Source organism: Lissotriton vulgaris, chromosome 1_1, assembly GCF_964263255.1.
Source record: "Lissotriton vulgaris chromosome 1_1, aLisVul1.2, whole genome shotgun sequence".
NCBI lineage: Eukaryota > Metazoa > Chordata > Amphibia > Caudata > Salamandridae > Lissotriton > Lissotriton vulgaris.
The window spans coordinates 1,113,615,176-1,113,635,943 of NC_141685.1; the positions used below are offsets into that span (position 1 = coordinate 1,113,615,176).

General features: G+C 44.8%; 1 protein-coding gene across 1 annotated transcript in view; it reads left to right on the plus strand.

Annotated features, from left to right (window-relative positions):
* DCAF15 (DDB1 and CUL4 associated factor 15) overlaps nt 1–20,768 on the plus strand; it is a 237,310-nt gene that overhangs the window by 172,225 nt on the left and 44,317 nt on the right. The gene's annotated exons all lie outside the window — the stretch shown is intronic.

Below are 20,768 nucleotides of genomic sequence, written 5' to 3' on the forward strand. Positions count from 1 at the left end.
ATTGACTGTGGAATAAAGGTCGAGATCTGGGCCTGTGTACAATATCCCCCGATCTTGAAGGTACTGGCCCTTAAGATGGATATGGATTGTTGAAAGTAATGAGTCAAATCCAGTGCTTAGAGGTGCAGTGGGCCCATCAAATAACCATTCTTGCAGCTCTGATTTGTTGATTACTAATCCCCAGTCAGGGGGTCATCTTTGCGAGTGGTTACCCAAAAACAATTTGTGAATGGAGGACTGTTCTTGGTTGCCAGCATCATTGGCAAAAGTGCCCCGTGGAGACAGTAATTGAACAACCGGAGCTACTGAAGATAATATAAATGCAATAAGTCTATGCTCCTGGAATGTCGAGGGTCTGCGTCATTTATTGTCTGATCCAGATACAATATTATTTTTAAATTCATTTGCATTTTTATTATTTTAGTAACGACCAAATGACTCCTTTGTACGGATTTAATGAATATAGTATTCCAGCAGTAAAAACCAATACATTTGGCTGTGCAAAATGTGGACTGTCTTGCTATATTGCTGCTAATTTAAACCTAGCTGTGGAAGTGGTAGACTTTAATTTGGGTTGTTTACAATGCCTTGTGATAAATACCTCTGATTTAAGGTTCGTTTTTTTCATAATGTGTACCCGAGTGCTAGTAAAAATAAGTCTCACAGCTGTATATCCTTTGGGATGTACTGAGTGCATTAATACTCCAATATCCAGATATGGCTTAATAGTATCTGGTGATTTTAATTTGCAATTATTTCAATATTCAGAATCTAACTACAAATCAGGATGTCTAGCTAAGGATTGCTGTGACATTTTGTCTGAGGCTGGAACCAACCAGTTAAAAAAGACAAATCTAGATCTACTCCCACATCTAAGAGCTCTAAGCAAGGTTCAATTATCGATTACACATTTATTTCAGACAATTTGAGATTACATTTGTCTGAATGTAAGGTAATAGGCCGGCCAAAAAGTGATCACAACCCCCACGTTGTAAAATTAAATTTTTGAGTAGAATGTCTTCTTAAATTGAAAGATCTTCGCAACACGGCATGTCATGCATATAACCTGAAGAGGCTGGTATGGAATTTAGCCAAAAAGGAGGACATTATGCAAACAGCAGAGGCATTGATTAAGGAATGTGCTCAGGGTATCCAGGGTGATATGAATATGATTAATAACTGGAATTTTATTACTGAGTCTATCGTGGGGAAATTTTCAACTAGGAAAATTAACACCAATTTGAATATATATGAAATATGGTTTCCCCCCCAAACTATTAAAGTTAACCGCTTCCGCGCTACCGCGTTTTCCCGCTGTGCGCTGGATTTTCAAAAATGGCGGGTTACGTGACAAAGCCAGCTCGTCATGCGCGTAGCGCAGGTAACGCCCATGACGAGCTGGCTTTGTCATCCGTGCGGAAGTGGTTAAAGAAAATACTTAATATAGCTGTCCGTGAGGCATACACCCTTAGATTTTGTCAGTCCTACCTAGTGTATAAAGAAAAGCTGAAGGAACTTAAGAAGACCTACAAACAAGAAATATGGAAAGCAAAACTTAAATATCAAACTGGGCTATGGAATAGCTTACTATCCGCTACTAAGCAAAAAATTGCAAAAAGATTTGGGGGGTTATTCAGCTCGAACGCGGAGGCTGTAGGGCTTTTTCTGTAAATATACCTGAACCCAGTTGGGTAAAGTTTATAACCCATTTGTAAGGTGAGGTAAATAAAATATCTCTATCCAATGCAAGGAATGGAGAGTGTCTCGATTTGAACTCTAATGATCATGTTATGGATTTTAGTCCTGATTCACATTTTGATTTCGAAATTCCAAGCTGTAATCAAGTATTGACCCTATTACGCTGGCTGCGGGCAAATGGAGCCCCAGGACCTAATGGGCTACCGAATGCCCTGTTTCGTGTTAATAGTGATTTTTTGGGGCGGCGTTTTGCATAATTTATTTAGGGACGTTTTGCCATTGGGGGTTGTTCTGGAATCATGGCAAGGCAGCATAGTGCAACCAATTTATAAGAGCGGCCCGGTGTAAAACCCCGCTAATTATCGACTAATCTCGTTGACTGATGTCTATGCAAAAGTGTTTGCTCCTTGTCTCCTAATAGAATTGGAAGACTGGGCTATGAAGGAGAGTATTATCCCATTTAATCATACAGGTTTCCAGAAAGGTCAAACCACTTTCACTAATTTGTTGGCTCTAACCCTGCTTGCGGAGAAGGCTGTCTTGAATACACAAAATGTATACATTGCTTTTATTGATCTTAAAGCAGCCTTTGACTCTGTGCCTCGAAATTTATTATGGACAAAATTGTCAGATCTGGGGATCTCAAAGAAATTGTTGAAAGCTATTATACTTCTGTATACCAACACTTGGGTTCAAGTTAAGATTGGTGAGGGTAATTCCTTAACAAGGAAGATTAGAACATATAATGGCCTGAAGCATGGCTGTGTTCTTGCCTCTTGCTTATTTAATTTATTGTTATCAGATGAGGGGAGTGCAAATTAGATACCTCCAGTTTGCTGATGACACGATTCCTGTGATCCATACCCCTATCGGCCTACGAAGACTTGTTACTGCCTTTGATGATTATATAAAGCAGAATGGTCTTGAATTGAATGTTAAAAAAATTAAAGTGATAAATTGGTGTAGTCAAACAGAAGTTTAATCCCTTGAAGGCCAGAGCAGTTATAATTGATATTGTTAAGACGTATGGGGTGATCTTTGACAATCACATGTCTTTTAAATTTCATCTTAAAGATCTAGGGGCCAAGGCTGTGACATTGATCCATGCTTTTAAATGTTTAAAAAAATCACTGAACTGTCAATCATATGAGTTTATTCTTAAAGTAATCAAAGCCAAGTTACAACCTACCCTCATTTATGGTTCCCTGATTACTAGCGGAAAAGATGTGAAGGTGCTTGACTTACTGATTATTAAGGTTTTTACAGCAACCTTTGGAATTGACAGGTCAGTGTGTCAAGCAGCAATTAGATTGGAATTCGGTCTCCAAAGACCGTGCCTGGTATCAAAAGGATCTTTCTTAAAATGTATGGTTGCCTTGTAAACATCAGCCCCTGCATCTTTAGGGAATACTTGTTGGAAAGAAATTGATAAATCTGCTTACACTGCTAAATGGAGAGCTTATATTTTAACTTCCCTACGAGATATCGGCCTGCAAATTGAACTACCAGCTCTGAAAATGCCCAACTATAAATTAATTTTAAAAAAGCATATTAAGGCGGAATCGTTTAAATTGGATAAAATTGCATTAGCTGAGAAACTATGCATTGCATGTGATCAATTCATACCAATCCCCGCGGGTTCAGCTGTATTTGTTTTCTTTTCTGTAAAGTTTTAAAAAATGTTTTTAAGGCTACGTAGGGGTATAAACGCAACAAAGGAGGGCATTAGATCTTGGATCAAACAGTGGCCAGATTCTAATTGTAGATTTTGCGGCTGGGCACAGGGAACTCTTGTACATATAATGTGTATGCCCGAAGCTGATTAAGTTTACTTTTGAGACCTTATTTTCTGATGAGTGGCGTGAGATCTGTCCGACAGGCATTAATCATGTCATTGTCTGGTGAATCGGTTCCATTACTATATCAACTGGTAACATTTTTAATGGCAGTTGAAAAAAAGTCTAATATAGGGCAGGTCCCCTCCATTTTTATGGCCCTGATGCTGTTAGTTTTAATGGCTTATAAATTCTATTAATAATCTTTGTTGCAACTGTATTAATTTGAAATGTAACAAAAGCTGGGTTATCGCAGCAAATTGATGCATTTTTTGCACATTAGCACTTTGAAAGGAAGGGGAAATTGATTATTTGTCTGAATATTTCTCTGTTATATCTATGGAAATAGTATGAGAAAAATGTATAATGTGCAATAATCTGTGATTAGTGATGTAAGGTGGCTAGATTTGGGCTTATCAATAAGTTTTAAAATTGTATTTATGGGACAGGTTTTATATTATGTGATGTGCAGATGTTTTGTTTGTAATGTAATTGTGTTTTTATTGGAGATATAAGATGTTGTGATTTCAATGATTTTAATTAATCAAGCAATACATTTTATATACAATAAGGTGTCGGCAAGCGGGCTCATCTGGTGGAGACATGAGTGCCAAGCCCCCACACCAGTTAATGAGTTATTCCTCAAACGGCATAGGGGGCCGGACATCGGGGGCTGCTTTTGCCGCTGTACATCACTCCTGGCGTGCGCAATCAGGCCCCAATCTACGCTGCTTCCCTGCGCTCATTGATTGCCACGATTGCCTGGTGACTCCCTGGGCTGCTCTTGCTGCAGTGCCCAGTCACATGCGATGTCGCATGCAGCCTGGCTCTCCCTGATGGCGCTTCTGCATGGACCCTGAAACCTGCGGCAGTCGCAGCACCGGTTAAATTTATTAGTGCTGACTTCGGACCCTGATGAACCTCGCACTGTTCCTATCCTTGCGGACCATCGCATCTGAGCAATTCTGTTTGCCTGCTTCATTACCTGGATCATGACTCCATACTGTGTGAGGAACGTTAACTATAGGATATCAAGGTTCTTAATGCCCCAGTCATGTTTCCTGACTATACCATGGTAATGCATTCTCAAAGGAGATCCTTTCTGGCTGTCAGGCGTCTGCTCTGGGAGCTGGGTGTTCATTAGTCGCTCCTGTTCCAGGCTTGTCTTTGTCTAGTGGCTGAGGGAGCTACACATTTTTTCGATACCCCGGTGGAAGCATGAGACTTACTGGAGTCCATTGGGGTTACAGCCTTGTTCCCTCATCGTCTGGAACACCACGCCCTCGGAACAGTGAGGAGGAATGTTGCAGTGTGCGCAGTTGACTGATTGGCCACCCTCTGCAACCCAGCCATGCTTTGACCCAAGAACAAGTAATTTTGGAGAGACGCTAGGCCCTCCAGGATGCAGGAACATGCTCAGAGCCCAGGCATAGGCTCCACAAGATCCCTCAGCGATGATGTATTCTCGAACACATGGCCCTCTAGAGCGGACTCACTGGCCCCACCTGAGGTGACCACGCAGTTGATATTATTTAACTTACCCAATGTCGATGCCCCTTGAGGCATGCCTGATGTACTATTATTGGATGTTACATACCATTGTTTTCTTCCATGCATGCTTTAACTTTTATACAATTACAGCTACCGGGTGAATAGCCACTTTATAAATCTCTTATGCATGTCATACAGTTAATCTGTATTCTGGGGTGTAGTACTGTCAAAGTGTAGCTCATCACTGCAAATGGTATCCAAGTGTCCTTTGCATGCGGGGTAGTGCATCTTAGATTTACACGCCCCCACTGCCGCCAAATTTCCTTCAACCGACCTGTAGTGCAGTTTACCACAAGCTTCAGAGGAGGACGGCGAAGCCAACTATTAGCACTAATTATTCCTCTGATGCCAGGGGAGTGCTGATTAGTGTGAATCCGGGGACTCCATTTGTAGCAGACAATGTTGTGGTGGACACTGAAGGTTGGTATGTGTTTCTACAGGGCGGTTTAAATGATCATCACCTCCTCCTGGGTGCTATATATGCCAGATCAGGCCTCGTTCCTAGAAGCGCTGTCTAGCGAACTGTCCTGTTGGAGTTGGATCCTGTGGCTCATAGGGGGAGACTTTAACTATGTTCTTAGAACAACTCTTGGCCGCTCTTTCCCTCCAACACTGGCAGCTCATAGACATATGGCGTGCCCGTAAACCTAATGCACACTTGTTCCTCTTTAACGCCTCACCACACAGCCTACAAGTTAGAATAGACTGTTTCGTTGGGACAACCAGCCTGCTCCCTACTATGACTCAAATGGATTACTTAGGTCATACACACATGGACCACAATCTCTAATTTCTGTAGCTTACATGGGAGGAGGGATCACAGGATGATCCCCAAATTCGCTCCTCTCTTGCCACTGCTATCGAGGACTACTTTGAGTTTAATGGCAATACTGCCACTAACAGATTGATACAATGGGACGCCTTTAAGGTGACGATCAGAGGTCATTGCTTTGTGTTGAAATGGAATATTTGCAAGCAGCTTGACTGCAACATCTCCCGTATCGTACACACGCTTATACGACACAAGACCCAGTTAGTGCATGACCCTTCTGTTAGCGAAAGCACGCAGCGAAAATACATTATTGCTTTAACGGCTGTGCTGTCTTAACTATACTGCGCACTACACTTGGGCTCGTGCATATGCGGACTGCGCGGGCAAGTTGCTGGCATGCTGATGGGTCAGGATCATTCCAGGCACCCTTTTATTTTTTTACAATCTTCTGCAGGTCTTCTCCTTAACCAACTGGTCATGCACACTGAATTGACACGCCATTACACCTTGTTATACCAATCAGTCACAGAAGCCTGCCAGGACGTCATAGGTGCATTCTTTTCCTTAACCCCTTCCATGCTCATGACGAACTCAGCTCGTCATGAGGCACAGTTGAGCTGTGCTGATGACGAGCTGAGCTCGTCATGACACCAGCAAAATGGCAATTTCCAGCACAGGGGAAAAATAACCACAGCAGCGATGTGGTTAATACACCTGCCATGCATCACACCTGAGTAGAGGGCAGAGCTCAAAGACCCCATCACACTCACTGAAATCCAGGAGGCCATCGGGCCCTAGCAACAGTCAAGACCCTGAGAGCGCACAGCCTGCCCGCTGAGTTCTATAAAGCATATGCTCTTCTTTTGGCTCCTCCAGTACACGCTCTTTGCTGAGAGTTCCTATCTGCTTCCTGCGTCCCTTCGGGAGGCCCTGCTCATCTCCCTACCCAAGCCAAACCGAGATCCCGTCACTTTGGGCTCCTACCAATCCTTGGCCTTACTCAATACTGACTACAAGATCGTGGCCAAAGTCTTTGCAGACTGCCTAGTGCCCCTGGTCCTATCATTGGTTCATCCTGTCTCGCAATACTTCTTTTACCTTGCAGCGTTTCTTTTGTGTCTTCAAATATTCCTCGCATTGTTGCCCTCATTCCGGGTGTCTGGTACTAGACCTCAAAAGCTTTTGATTCCCTGGTATGGACCTTTTTATTTGCTGCTGTGCCCCGAAACTGTATCAGGAGTCTCCTTCTCTGCTTGATCCAGCTGTTCTACACCCAACTGCTCACTAGAGTCGGAACAGTTTCCTATAATCTGACCCAATTCAAATATGCAGGGGTACCTGCCAAGGTTGCCTGCCTTCCCTGCCACTTGCACCCACTATCCAGACTCTGGGTGCGAACTGGGGCATTCCCTAGGGAGATACTAATGCAATTTTTCTTTATGCTCACAATCTCCTCCTGTCCATACGCTCAATTCCTGCCACAATAGTTCAAGTGCTTAACGACTTAGCCGCCCTTTTCGGTTTGAAGGTTATCTGGGCCAAATCATGCCTTCCATTTGCCCCTGCATACCCTGACCTGAACTTAGTTCTTAATGGAGTTTCCATACTCTGGCAGCCTGGCACATTTTGGTATTTGGGAGTCTGGGTGTATCATCTGCCAGCTGATTTGTTTGATGCTAATTTTGTGAGGTCTACAACTGCCATTTGGTCCCAGATGTCCTTCTGGTATCCAATCCCACTGCCTGTGATGGACCACTTAGCCCTCTTTGGATGGTGGTCCTATCCCGGTTGCTCTATTTTACTAATTTGCAGCTATATATCGTCCCTCCCTTCTTTCGCTCATTTGACGGGACCAAGAGGGTTCCTCTGGAGTTAGTCACGTTGCAGGGTGGCGCTGTCAAATCTTTGTTTGGCCACAGACCAGGCTGGACTTACAGTGCCGAAACTGTAACAGTGTTACCTTGCCTTCAACTCCAATTGGTGGCCAGGTGGTTGCAGGGATTACACCTGACCGACACTGCCACACTGTAGGCGGCCTGAACACACTCGGCAATTCTTCGACTCTTTCACCCATTCACTGCCGGAGTCACTGATTCTTGGTTGGAGTTGTGTACCGCTGTTACAGACTATGCCTGTATCTCAAGTGAACTACAATCCCATACGTGCCAACATTATCACTACTCTGCACACCTAGAGGCTGCACCACCACCACTACGTCTGCGGAACTCTCCGCCTTGCTGGAGGCTGGCTTACACACCCTAGGGGATCTCTACTGGTATGGTGCCCTTGTGCTGTACAACTCATTGTTGGAGGATGACAGCCTACCGCCTGGCCAATTTCTTTTACATAACTCAATACTCTCGGCGTTGGGCAACAATTGGGGTGACATGTATCAGGAACATTCAACACACTTCACTATACAATACCTACATGTCACAGAGACGGGCAAACATCTCTCACAGTGGTTTGCGGACTCGCTCCGCTACCACACAGCAATAGAGCTCCTACCTTTGCGGCACCACTGTGAGGGATATCTGGCCCGTCCCTGCACCGGCCAGGAGTGGGCTGCCTTATTAGAAGGCCTGGTCAGAGTCCCTTGCACTGCTCGCTTCGGTCTCATCCAGTATTACATTGTCCAAAGGGCCTACCTCACTCCTGCCAAGATAAACCGCTACTTTCATTGCACCGACGCAGATTGTCCTAGATGTCCTCTTCCCTTCGCCGACCTCCATTTGCTGAGAGATTGCCCACTTCTCTCTGCTTACTGGCGAGGCATCAGGACTCATCTGTCCGCCTGCACAGGGCGCCCAGCTTTACATATGTGAAAAGTATGTATCCTAGGTCTATTTTGTAAGAGACAAAGGGGCATCTGCTGCTTCCTTGACTCAGGCATGTTGACAGCTAAATTATCCAGTATTGGGGTATCTTTCATAGATTCACATGCCTGAATCATTCCCAGTCGTCGAGGCGGGAGTCCCACGGTAAAAATATATACAATAGCAGTGCCTAAACATTTCTTGTAGTAGGCTGGAAAAGCCTAAAGGCCTAGCTAGGCCCAAAACTTAGCAGTCTAGCTACCTAATTATGTAAAAAGACCTGAAATAGTAGCCTCAGCCAATCAGCTGTCCTCACCCTCTAGAACCTTCCTAGCTCAGGCAGTTCTCCTCAGATTTTCACCGCACTTCGTGTGTAAGGGAGTCTCCCTGACTGCCTACTCAGCTTTTGTCTCTTTTTCTTCAAATTGTCTGAAAAGAAGGCTCTTTTCAATGCTTGTGGAACCTGCAATAAGAATAGGGTCCATGTGGACGACCAGCACTATGACTGCATCTATTGTCTGCACCCCTCACATGTTGTGAAGGATTGTAGAATTGCCGTACCTGCCCTTCAAAAACTATCAGGTATAGAGAGGCAAGGGTTCTTTTGTGGTTAAAATCATCTTCCACAGATGAGGACCAGGCCTCTACCTCCAGCAAGAGAGCCAGATCCAGAGAGAGCTCTTCTCCTGAGAGGAAGAAAAAACTTAAACCCTCTCAAAGAGTCTCAGAACCCTCAAAGAGTGCATTGTCTCCTTCAAGACCGCCCACTGTGAGTACAGCCCAGACTAAGACTGTTTCTCTGGTGTCTAGTCATACTGCTACTTTGACTTCTACCTCTTCAACTTCTTCTGCTACGGTCACCACTTCGGCTATTACTTCTCCTCTGTTGTCTGCTAAAATGTTGTCGTCGCCTGTGAAGACTTGCTTGACGAAGGGCCAGTTGCCATCGAAATCATCGTCGACTGTCCCGTCGACGACAGCTCCGTCGACAAAGATCCCTTCAGCCATGTCGACGAAGGCCCCGTCGACGAAAACAGGCCCGTCGACGACAGTTCCGTCGACGAAGGACTCGTCGACAAAGACACCATCGACGACCTCGCCGACGAAGAGTTCGTCGGCCAAGACACCATCCACGAAGGTATTCGTCGACGAAGACATCATCGAAGGCCTCGTCGACGAGGATACCATTGACGGTCTCGGCAACATCAATACCGCCGATGACAGTTCCGTCTACGGAAATGCCATAGACAGTCCCGTCGACGACAATTCCAATGACAAGAGGTTAGTCGTCATCGACTTCTACGAAAGCAATGACATCAGCTCATCTGCTGCACAGCACACCTCCGACGAGGATGCAATATACCCGTTTCCAAATGAAAACTTATCAGAGGGACTACTCTCACATTTCTCCACTCTTACCATCACACCTTTTGGAGACATATGTGGAGGATGATTCGGGTGATAGCGCAGAGGATGCGGGACCTTTTGGTGTTGCCAGTCACCCTTCATAATTGAACATCAAGTATCAGGAGGAAGAGGAGGACGATGACCAAGAGCATTATGCGAATGAAGACTTGTCAACGCCATATCATTCGCCCCATACCAGACCTCCTCGTTCGGAGGACACAAGTCATCTGCCATCTACTTTAATTCAAGACTTACAAGCTATGTTGGCAGACTATCGCCAGAGTTTTTCTCTAACTCCAGTTGCACCTTTTGTGCCGCCTGTCCCAGTTGACATGCCAAGGCCTCCTTCTCCGCAAGCTTCATTGTCACCAAGGCAGGATACTGGCCCTACACCAAAAGGTGACACGGATACCTCTTCTCATGATGAGGATGATGGCAGGGAAGAGGGCGAGTTGCCAAATCATACACCTACGGATCCGTGGGATGATTGTCATTCCCATGCCTTCACCGCCTGCGCCACGTCCGTCAGATTCTCCGCCTGAGGATATTGGCGGATTTCATAATATTATGCAACGTGCGGCTAATAGATTTGAATTGTCTGTCACAATTGAGCAGTCTGACTGCATTTTGCATGACTTTAAGGAGGGGTTTCGCAGAATTACCAGAGCTATCCCTATTATTGATTACATTTGGAAGGAGGGCCTCAACATCATGAAACCACCCATTCCATTCCGGCAGTCCTTCCAAGAATTGAGAAGAAGTATCGAGCGCCACCTGATACTCCATCTTGCTTAATAGGACACCCTCGACCCGACTCTGTCATATCTCAGTCAGCACAACAGAGGTCCAAGAACCCTTCAGCTCCTATTTCAACGCCACCTGACAAGGAAGGCAGGAGACTAGATGCAATAGGGAAGAAGTTCTCTGCAAATACAGCAGCCTCCATTAATGCAGCTGATTCGTTAGCAATTTTGGCCCATTATGATAGACAGATGTGGTCAGATCTGTCTGAGTTCCTTGATCTGATCCCTGAGGATCGTCAACAGGAGGGTACGCAGGATCGTGCTTGAGGGAGAAAGGGCGGCATCGGAAATCATTGATTGCGCCCTTGATATTTCGAACACCAACTTTAGGCAATTGGTGGGAGCAGCAGTCCTCAGGTGTCAAGGTTGGCTCAGGGCTACCACCTTCAGACCCGAGGTCCAAACGAAGATCTTGGACATGGCGTACGATGGGGATTCACTTTTTGGAAAACACATCAATGACTCTTTGCTGGCAATAAAAACAGATAGGGACACTGCGAAATCACTAGGTACCCTACAATACAAGAGAGGGTCCTTTAGAGGAGCAAGAGGCCGCGGTTACTCCTCCAGAGGAAATTATTCCAACCAGCAAAATCAACAGTACCAGTCTCAGTACAAACAGTACTATCAATCATCCTACAGACAGCCTGCCTCTGGTAGTTTCTCTTGTCAGGGAGGGAAACGGCGCTCAAACAATCAAGGGCGTGATTCCAACAAGCGCCAATGAGCTTTGCCGGACGTCAGTCATTCATCCTCCCCTTTCAGTGGGCGCCAAAATTTCCGCCTTTTACCAACAGTGGCGAAAAATAACTTTGGATCAGTGGGTCCTGGATCTTGTCAGGAAAGGACACACTCTGAAGTTTTTGCATAAACCACCAACAGCGACGCCCAGGGGTCCCCCTCCCCCTCGTCTTCACTTACTATTCAAGGAGGCCTTAAAGATGCTACACAAGAATGCAATAGAACGAGTTCCTGCCTCTCAGAAAGGGAAAGGATTTTATTCTCGCTTCTTCCTCGTAGAGAATAATTCAGGAGAGTGGCGTCCAATATTAGATCTGCGCAAGCTCAACAAATATCTGAAGAAACAGAGTTTTCGCATGGTAACGCTAACAGAAATTCTGAATTGTCTCAACAAAGGGGACTTTATGGCTTCTCTGGATCTGAAAGACGCCTACTTTCACATCCCTATTCTCCCAAAACACCGGAAATACCTAAGATTTGCAGTGGCTGGCGTCCACTTTCAATTCAAAGTGCTTCCATTCGGCCTGAAATCGGCGCCAAGAATATTTACCAAATATTTAGTCCCGGTGGCGGCCATGCTGAGGTCACAGGGAATACAAGTTTTCCCATACCTCGACGACTGGCTATTAAAAGGACCATCAAGAAACTCCACGATTGAAGCGGTCAAGAGTTCCCTCTCCCTATTCTCAAAGCTGGGACTGACCCTCAATTCGAACAAATCTCAGCTTCATCCTCGCCAGGAGTTGACCTTTCTGGGAGTGGTGTTGGACACATGCCAGTGCAAAGCATTCTTGACTCAAGAGCGGCAAAACAAACTGCTAAAGCTGGCAAAACAAATATTTGCAAGAAGGTCCCTTTCGGTTCGAACATTTGTTTCCCTTCTAGGGATGTGCTCGTCTGCAATCAGCCTCATCCCTATGGCGAGACTCAGAATGAGGCCTCTGCAGGAGGAATTACTTCGACAATGGAGGCAAGTCGACGGATCGTTCGACGACCGCATCAAAGTAACATCCAAGATGAAGCAAGCCCTTCTTTGGTGGTCGAAAGCGCACAATTTGTCACCGGGCCTCACATTTCTCCACGACATACCAGAGTTCACCCTGACAACGGGCGCTTCCATGGAAGGTTGGGGAGTTCACCTCCAGGACCTTCAGATTCAAGGGCGGTGGTCTCATCAGTACCGGCAGAAGCACATCAACAGCCTGGAGCTGAGAGCCATTTTTCTGTCCCTGCAAGCCTTCCTTCCAAGGATTGCGAATTTGTCAGTGCTGGTGCGCACGGACAATACCATCAGCATGTATTGTATAAACAAACAAGGAGGAACGAAATCTCTCGCCCTGTCGCTGGAAGCTCAAGAAATGTGGGAATGGGTCATAACACCACTGCATATCCCTCAGAGCAGAACATGTGCAAAGTGTCCAGAACTCTCTAGCCGACAACCTCAGCAGGGCCTTCACAGGCTGTCACACATGGAAACTCGAGCAACATCAAGTGGAGAGGTTCTTTCAAACATGGGGAACACCAACACTGGGTCTGTTTGCCACGCAGCAGAACAGCAAATGCCTATTTTATGCCAGCAGGTTTCCTCAACAGGGGTCATGGGAAAATGCCCTTTTGATGAGATGGTCCGGAATATTTGCATACGCTTATCCTCCGATCCCGCTCATTCTGAAAGTACTGCAAAAGATGAAGAGGGAACATTGCACTATCATCCTCATTGCTCCCCGTTGGCCAAGACAGTATTGGTTTCAGGAACTCCTTCTACTCTCTCAGCAGCCTCCACTTCGTCTCAAGCCGACAGTGTCAATGTTAACAAGAGAGGGGGCCAGATCCGACACCCAGATCCTCAATCACTGCACTTGCACGCCTGGCTCCTGACTTCTTAGAGTTCAAGGATCTTAACATCTCCTCAGACTGCAGGGCGATTTTATCACAGGCCCATGCACAAAGTACCATCAAGACATATCGTTTTAAGTGGAAGCGATTCTGTTCCTGGTGTGGAGAAAATAATGTTCATCCAATTCAAGCTCCACCTGAAGACATCCTTCCTTATCTACTGTCCTTAGCTAGGGCAGGACTGTTTTTCTCGTCCATTAAGGTACATCTGGCGGCAATATCCAGATTCAGAAAGAGTTCCAACAAACCATTATGTTCATCATCTTTGATCAAACAATTCCTAAAAGGGCTATTCCGAGCTTTTCCTCCAGTTCGGCCTCCTCCTCCTGAGTGGGATCTCAATATTGTTCTGTCCCAACTTCTAAAAAGGCCTTTTGAACCTATTGACAAGGCGGAGCTAAAGTTTCTAACTTGGAAAGTGGCTATCTTACTGGCTCTCACTTCAGCCCGCAGAGTCAGTGAGATACAGGCCTTCACGATTGCACAGCCTTTCTTACAATTCTCTAGAGACTTTGTGACGCTTAGAACCCACTTAAGATTCATCCCAAAGGTGCCGAGCCAATTCCACATCAGTCAACCTGTCAAGCGCAAGACTTTTTTCCCGGATCCTGAAACTCCGGCAGAGAAGATTTTACATTCCCTAGTTGTGAAACTATGCCTTAAGTTTTATCTTCAAAAAACAAAGGACATACGCAAATCTAATCAGCTTTTTGTTGCTTATGGTCAAGCCACCTTGGGTCAGGCTGTAACAAAGGCAACTATAGCTAGATGGTTGTCATCTACGATTCTCTTCTGTCATGACAAAGCTAGCAAACCTTTAACAAGAAAGGTTAAAGCGCATTCCACCAGAACAATGTCAGCGTCGACGGCCCTTTTCGCTGGAGTGACGCTGGAGAACATTTGCCGAGCTGCTACGTGGAAAAGTGTGCACACTTTTACGAAGCACTACTGTCTGCAGTCAGCAACTCATGATGATGCAGCGGTTGGGGAAGCGGTGCTGCAGCATCTTCTTTACTAATGTTAGACTTTTTATAGTCTTTTATTCTTCATTTGACTGTTTTAAGCATATGTATTTCATTATGATGTTTTAATCTTTTCAAACGCTGTCCTAATCTGTAATGTACTTTATGAAGGTTTTTGATGCATACGTTATGTAAACAAGTTTGTGCTCTATAACCTTCCAGGTTGTGTGGGGGTGTATACGATTTATTTTGTCTCCCACCTTCCTCTAATGACAGACATGATGTCACTGCTTGCTACTCTGATTCAGGCATGTGAATCTATGAAAGATACCCCAATACTGGATAAGAAAACAAGTTACTTACCTGTAACTACGGTTATCCAGTATTGGTATCTTTCATAGATTCACATGCACCCACCCTCCTCCCCGGCAGGGTAGTTCTGTTTTATGGATACTTATTCTCACTTGTGCTGGGAAAATCTGATTAGAACTGCCTGAGGTAGGAAGGTTCTAGAGGGTGAGAACAGCTGATTGGCTGAGGCTACTATTTCAGGTCTTTTTACATAATGAGGTAGATAGGCTGCTAAGTTTTGGGCCTAGCTAGCCCTTTAGGCTTTTCCAGCCTACTACAAGAAATTTTTAGCCACTGCTATTGTATATATTTTTACAGTGGGACTCCCGCCTCGACGACGGGGAATGATTCAGGCATGTGAATCTATGAAAGATACCAATACTGGATAACCGTAGTTACAGGTAAGTAACTTGTTTTCTTCCTAATCGTAAGGTATTGGAAATCATCCAAGCCAGCGGCCTGGAGGCAGTTGCTCCTGATATGGGCTCAGGCAGAGAGCATGCATTGCTCAGAGAGATTAGTTTAGGGTTGCGTAAATACCCTGTAGCTGCCACCTAGGGCACTGTACTGAGAGAGGTGAGGTGCAGCCCCCATAGCACCTGACTGGAGCGCGGGGCTTGCGGTTCGTTGCCAGCTCTAAATCATATGGCTCTGGGCAATAGCTCACTTAATCTCCTTGACGACCCCAAGCGCCTAGATACTCTTAGGTTGGATAAGTCTGGCTTTAAAAATCTTGGAATTATTACTTCATGACTTTCAAAATGAGTTATACCCTGATCCAGATACACCGGGGGCTTCCGTGAGGGAGGGCAATGTCATTTCACAACGGGCACATGGAGTGGTGACTTGCACATCCTTGCTCAACCCACAACAGAATTCGGACTCACTGGATTGGTCTGTGGACTCATGTGGCGGTGATGCTTAAAGGGGATTAGGTGGGGCGGAGTGTGGCTGGGAGTTTTAGTTTGGACTAGTTTCTTTAGTTTGTCTTTTTTTTACTTATGAAAACCATCTGTACCTCTGCCGACGCCATATGCCGTGGATCCTAAAGCTGGTTCATCATGAACATCTTGCCTGGACTCCATTAAAAAGAGGTGCACGTACTATCTGTTCTTGTATTACCGTGTGCCTATTTTTCTGTTAAATATGGCCATGTGTTATGCACTCTGTAGCATGTTAAGGATGGCTAATGTTCTAAACGCTGCAATTGTGCATAAATGGAATGCATCTCATCCGACATGACAGCTACTTATCCTTGTTAAAAATGTAATAAAACGGATTCAAACAAAAAAAATGTGTTCCACATCTGTGTAATTAGCAAACAGACAACATGATGTATGAGTCTCGTTGGGTGATTACTTCCTTATACAAATGTGAAACTTGACAAACTGACATAGCTTGCCTTCTGTTGTCTGAGGAAATGAGTGGGAAAAGATGATAAATCCATAAAAGTTTCTCTGAAAACACTAGTCTTTCAAATATGTCAGGTGAAACCAGAATATAAAATGTGGGATTAAAAAAACCTCAAGATTTGTTCAGAGATGACCTGACCTGAGCTCCAAAAATGGACTGAAGATCTGGATCAACTTCCAGAAGGCAGGATGTAATATCCTACTGAATCCTTTAAGGAGCCACATCCTGGTTTAATCTTCTTTACCTGCTTCTTGCCACTTTGAATGGGGTTACCCTTATTTCCTGCATGTTTTTCAAGGTGATTTATGGCAGCAATGTTAAGGGTACGGTGAAAGGAGCCCTTTCCAGAGAGCAGCTTGCACACGCTGGAGCTGTTGGAGCCCTGTTACACCCGAAGTCCCTCAGACGCTGTTTGTTTTTCGCGCTGTGAGCGCATGGTGACTGTGACTGTTTTTCCCCCCCGCCGCCGCCAGTCTCCATCAAGCAGCCGCAGAGCAGGGGGACTTCAGATCCCAGAATTCCTGGTGACTCGACCCCGCCCACCCACGCCCGCGCCTGGAGGCGCTAAAATCATCGTCGCTCCCTCGGTGGAGTGGGAGCTCTTTCCAGAGAGCAGCTTGCACACGCCGGAGTTGTTGGAGCCCTGATGCATCCGAAGTCCCTCAGACGCTGTTTGTTTTTCGCGCCGTGAGCGCGTGGTGACTGACTGTTGTTTCCCCCCCCCCCGCTGCCACCGCCAGTCTCCATCAAGCGGGAGGACTACAGATCCCAGAATTCCTGGTGACTCGGCCCCGCCCACCCACACCCACTTCCGCGCCTGGAGGCGCTAAAATCATCGTTGCTCCCTCCGCGTCGCGGGACCAGCCGGGCTAAGGGCGGGCTGTCTGTGGCCGTCCGGGGCAGGGCGAGGCAGGGCTGGGCCACCCCTCTTGGTTCCGCTGCACTGACCTGCTTGGATCATCATTAATCCGAACTTAAGGTACTTTATATCACTGGCCTAGAGATTGTTCCGTCAACTGAAACATGGGTAAAAATACTCCTGTTACAACACGATCCAGTACCAGACAGAAAAAGTGCACTACTACCCCTTTACCAAGTCTGACTGCAATAGATAGGATGTTACAGAAAACAATAGGGGTAGTTGTAACTGTTGTAGAGAGCACTGAGAGACGCTTATCACTCCCCCCAAATATGTGTCTTTTTCTCATTTCACACTAACTCCACTGCAACACAGACAAATTCCTCTGACTCTATATTTCTGGATTCCTATGCAGAGCTCCCAAGGATAGAGGGTAATTACACCATCACGCCATCACAAAACCCACCCCTTGTATCGTTTCCTACTGCCAGCAGACTTTCACAAACCCCAATTCTGCAGCCCCAAGATCTATTTGTGGAGTCCTCCCTCCCAAAAAACGATTTAACTAACTTGGAGGGTTTGGACGCCTCCTCCTTGGGGCCCTTGATGCAGGTTAATTCCCTAAACGTATTAGATAGGCCACCAATTAAGTTAATTAATGAGTAAACAAGCCATCTAAACCATAATGACTTGATATTATTTCAGGAGGCTTCTTTAACTAATGATGCTTCTTCTTCTAAAACGGTTAATCGATATCCCCAAACTCGAGAAAATACTGGAGGTACTATAAAAAGAAAAAAGAAAGAAACCGTACAAAAAGGGAGGAAGCCAAAAACATCAAATTGTGGATCCCGCAAATCCCGAACCAGGGTTACTTGCTGGTAGGGTTTTAGTAAGGTCTGATGATGACCAAGGGAGACCTATCCAAACCACTACAGGTAACTGTATAAAAACTATTCCTCCCGCCGCTATCGAGGAGGTTGGAGGGTCAATGGCACATATAGAGCATGTTGTTAGATCATTGATCCTCCCCCTCCTTGAAAGAATAAAATTGGTAAATGAAAAGCTGGAGAGATTCGAACTAATAACTATAGACAATTTTACCTTAAAAAATCTGATAAAACTTGAAGTTAGAGGGAGAATGGAGAACACAGTGCTACCTTTTGGGGATCCCACAACTGCTACAGGAACTGCAATTGGTGTAGCCAATGCTCATTCGACAGAGGTAGGGATTAAAAATGGTCCCATTCGTAACAAACAGACTAAAAAAGCCCCTGGTAAAAGTGTACAAGGCACAATAACTAGCATAGGTAAAAGTGCGAAGGAGAGGGTCGCTTGTTCTGAAGGTGCACAAAAAAAAGTCAATTATGACACTAATCCGAAAGTCCCATTGGTAACGAGTCATTACCATATGTAATTGTGCTCACTGGTGTCCCAGAACTAAAGAGTGGGAAACCAGAATCTTATCTAGAACTAAAAAAGTTATATTCTGGTTGAATAAGAACAGGCTGATCCCTAGACACTTGAAAGGAGAAGTATTGTTTGTTAGAAGGCTCAATTGGGTAGGAAGAAGACTAAAAGATATACAGGGAGACACAATCATCGTTAACTTTAGGGAGAGCAATGTATTAAGACTAATTTGCAATGATCAGCACTACATAGACAGGGGCCCTATTCGAACAAAAAAACTCACTTATTTCTATAGCCCAAAGGCTATGCAAATACCTGGGCGCCAGCAAATCACGGCTCATGAAGAGATGTCGGGAGGTTTTAACACCTATCTTCCGATAGCTACAAAAAAACGTTTTACAGAATTATATGGGTTAGATGAGGCCGACTGACTGGGAGAAATTCATGGAAAGGAAACCAGCGACATAACAGTTAACTTCATCTACGGGAGTGAGGACAGGTGTAATATAAGGGAAGTAGTCAAACAGGGTTCTAACCCCGCTGTGTTGGATCAGTTGGGAAATATTAACCCACTAACATCGATAACTCAAGGAGGTTTAAATATGGACTATAACCAATTTGATGGCAAAGTCAATGCTGAGGTTAATTTAATTTCTTGGAACATTGCCGGAATAAGGAAAACTATGCCTGACACTGCATGGCACGACTATATTAATAGTGGGGACCTTATCTTATTTCAAGAAACATGGGGAGTAGAAAACCACTTCGAAGTAGGCTACAGGTCATTATACATACCGGCAACAAACTTAAATAAAGGTAGACCCTCTGGTGGTTTGATAATCTGGGCAAAAATTACACTGGGCATTGTTAGATAGATTTTAATAGTCCTGACATTTTGGTTATAAAATCCCAAGATGTTAAAGGACGGGCAATCTGTATTATTAACATTTATAATAGACCCCAATTGACAAATAAAGAATCAGACAATAGCCCAGTTAGATAGCATTATCTCCAACCTAGACCTTAAAACCATGTTGATCATAGGGGGAGACTTCAACAGGAAGTTCGAACCAGTTATGGGCCTAGAAGATATTTATGGGGAAGAAGACAATGCCAATAATATTCCCCGCATTGATGCAAGCCATACAATAGCTTGCACAAAAGGTACCCTGCAACTGTTAAAAATGACAATGGAACATGGTCTACGCTCCTGTAACAGGCGATTTCCATCAGATTGCCCAAGTATAAACCTACCTTCAAAAGAGGTTGTTGTGCCAGTCATTTAGATTATATATTGGGTTTGTTAAGCCTATGGCCAATGCTTCTGGATCTGAAGGTGGATAACCGTATAGAAAGTGACCACTTGTCTCTCTCTTTGACCATTTTTAGTTAATTATTCGTGCTTCCTAGGAGATGGTCTCTTGAGATTACAACTCACCACATGACCCTCTAGAGTCCAACAATCGCAGGTCTCTAAAATGGCCTGCTGTGATGGGTAATGCAGGCATTATTAAGAAAATCTACGAACTTTATGTAACACTTATGTCACCACTAGTTGATACTAACACCGAGGGTTCCTCCCTAACAGAAGTGCATGGGAATCTGATACTGCAACTTAGCGAGATTCTTTCAAAATGGACAAAAAAAGCACAATTTGGCCGAAACAACTGTCCGAAGGAAGGACTTTGGTATAATAAAGCTTGCCGCCAGGCCAAATCAGAATTAATAAAAGCTGTAAAAGGGAACCAAACAAATATTGTTAGAGACAAAAGAATGCATTACAAAAAAACATCTTATTAGCAAAAAAGGGATGGGATGAAAAAAGTTTGGATGGACTTGCTTCAAGCTTGCAAACTGAATGACCAATCTTCGTTTTGGAATCTTATTGCCAGAGGCACTAAAGAAGGGATTCCATCTAGGGATAGGTTTCTTGAAGAAAATATCTGGGTCAAACACTTTTCTACATTTTACTCGTGTGGAGGGAACGAGGAAGAGTGCACACACAAATACACAGAATTAAATTCATGTGAAACATCCTTAACATTCAGTTTGACAGATACTATATTAGCTATTAATGCAGTCAAACAGGGCAAAGCTCCAGGCCCAGATAAAATACCTAGGGATCTTTGGAAACATGAGAATCTCTTTGTGGGCTCCGTACATTAATTTGCTTAGTAATGACATTGTAACAGGAGCTCCAATTCCGGGGACTTGGCGGGGTGCAGAAATTGACTATCTTTAAGAAGAGAAGACC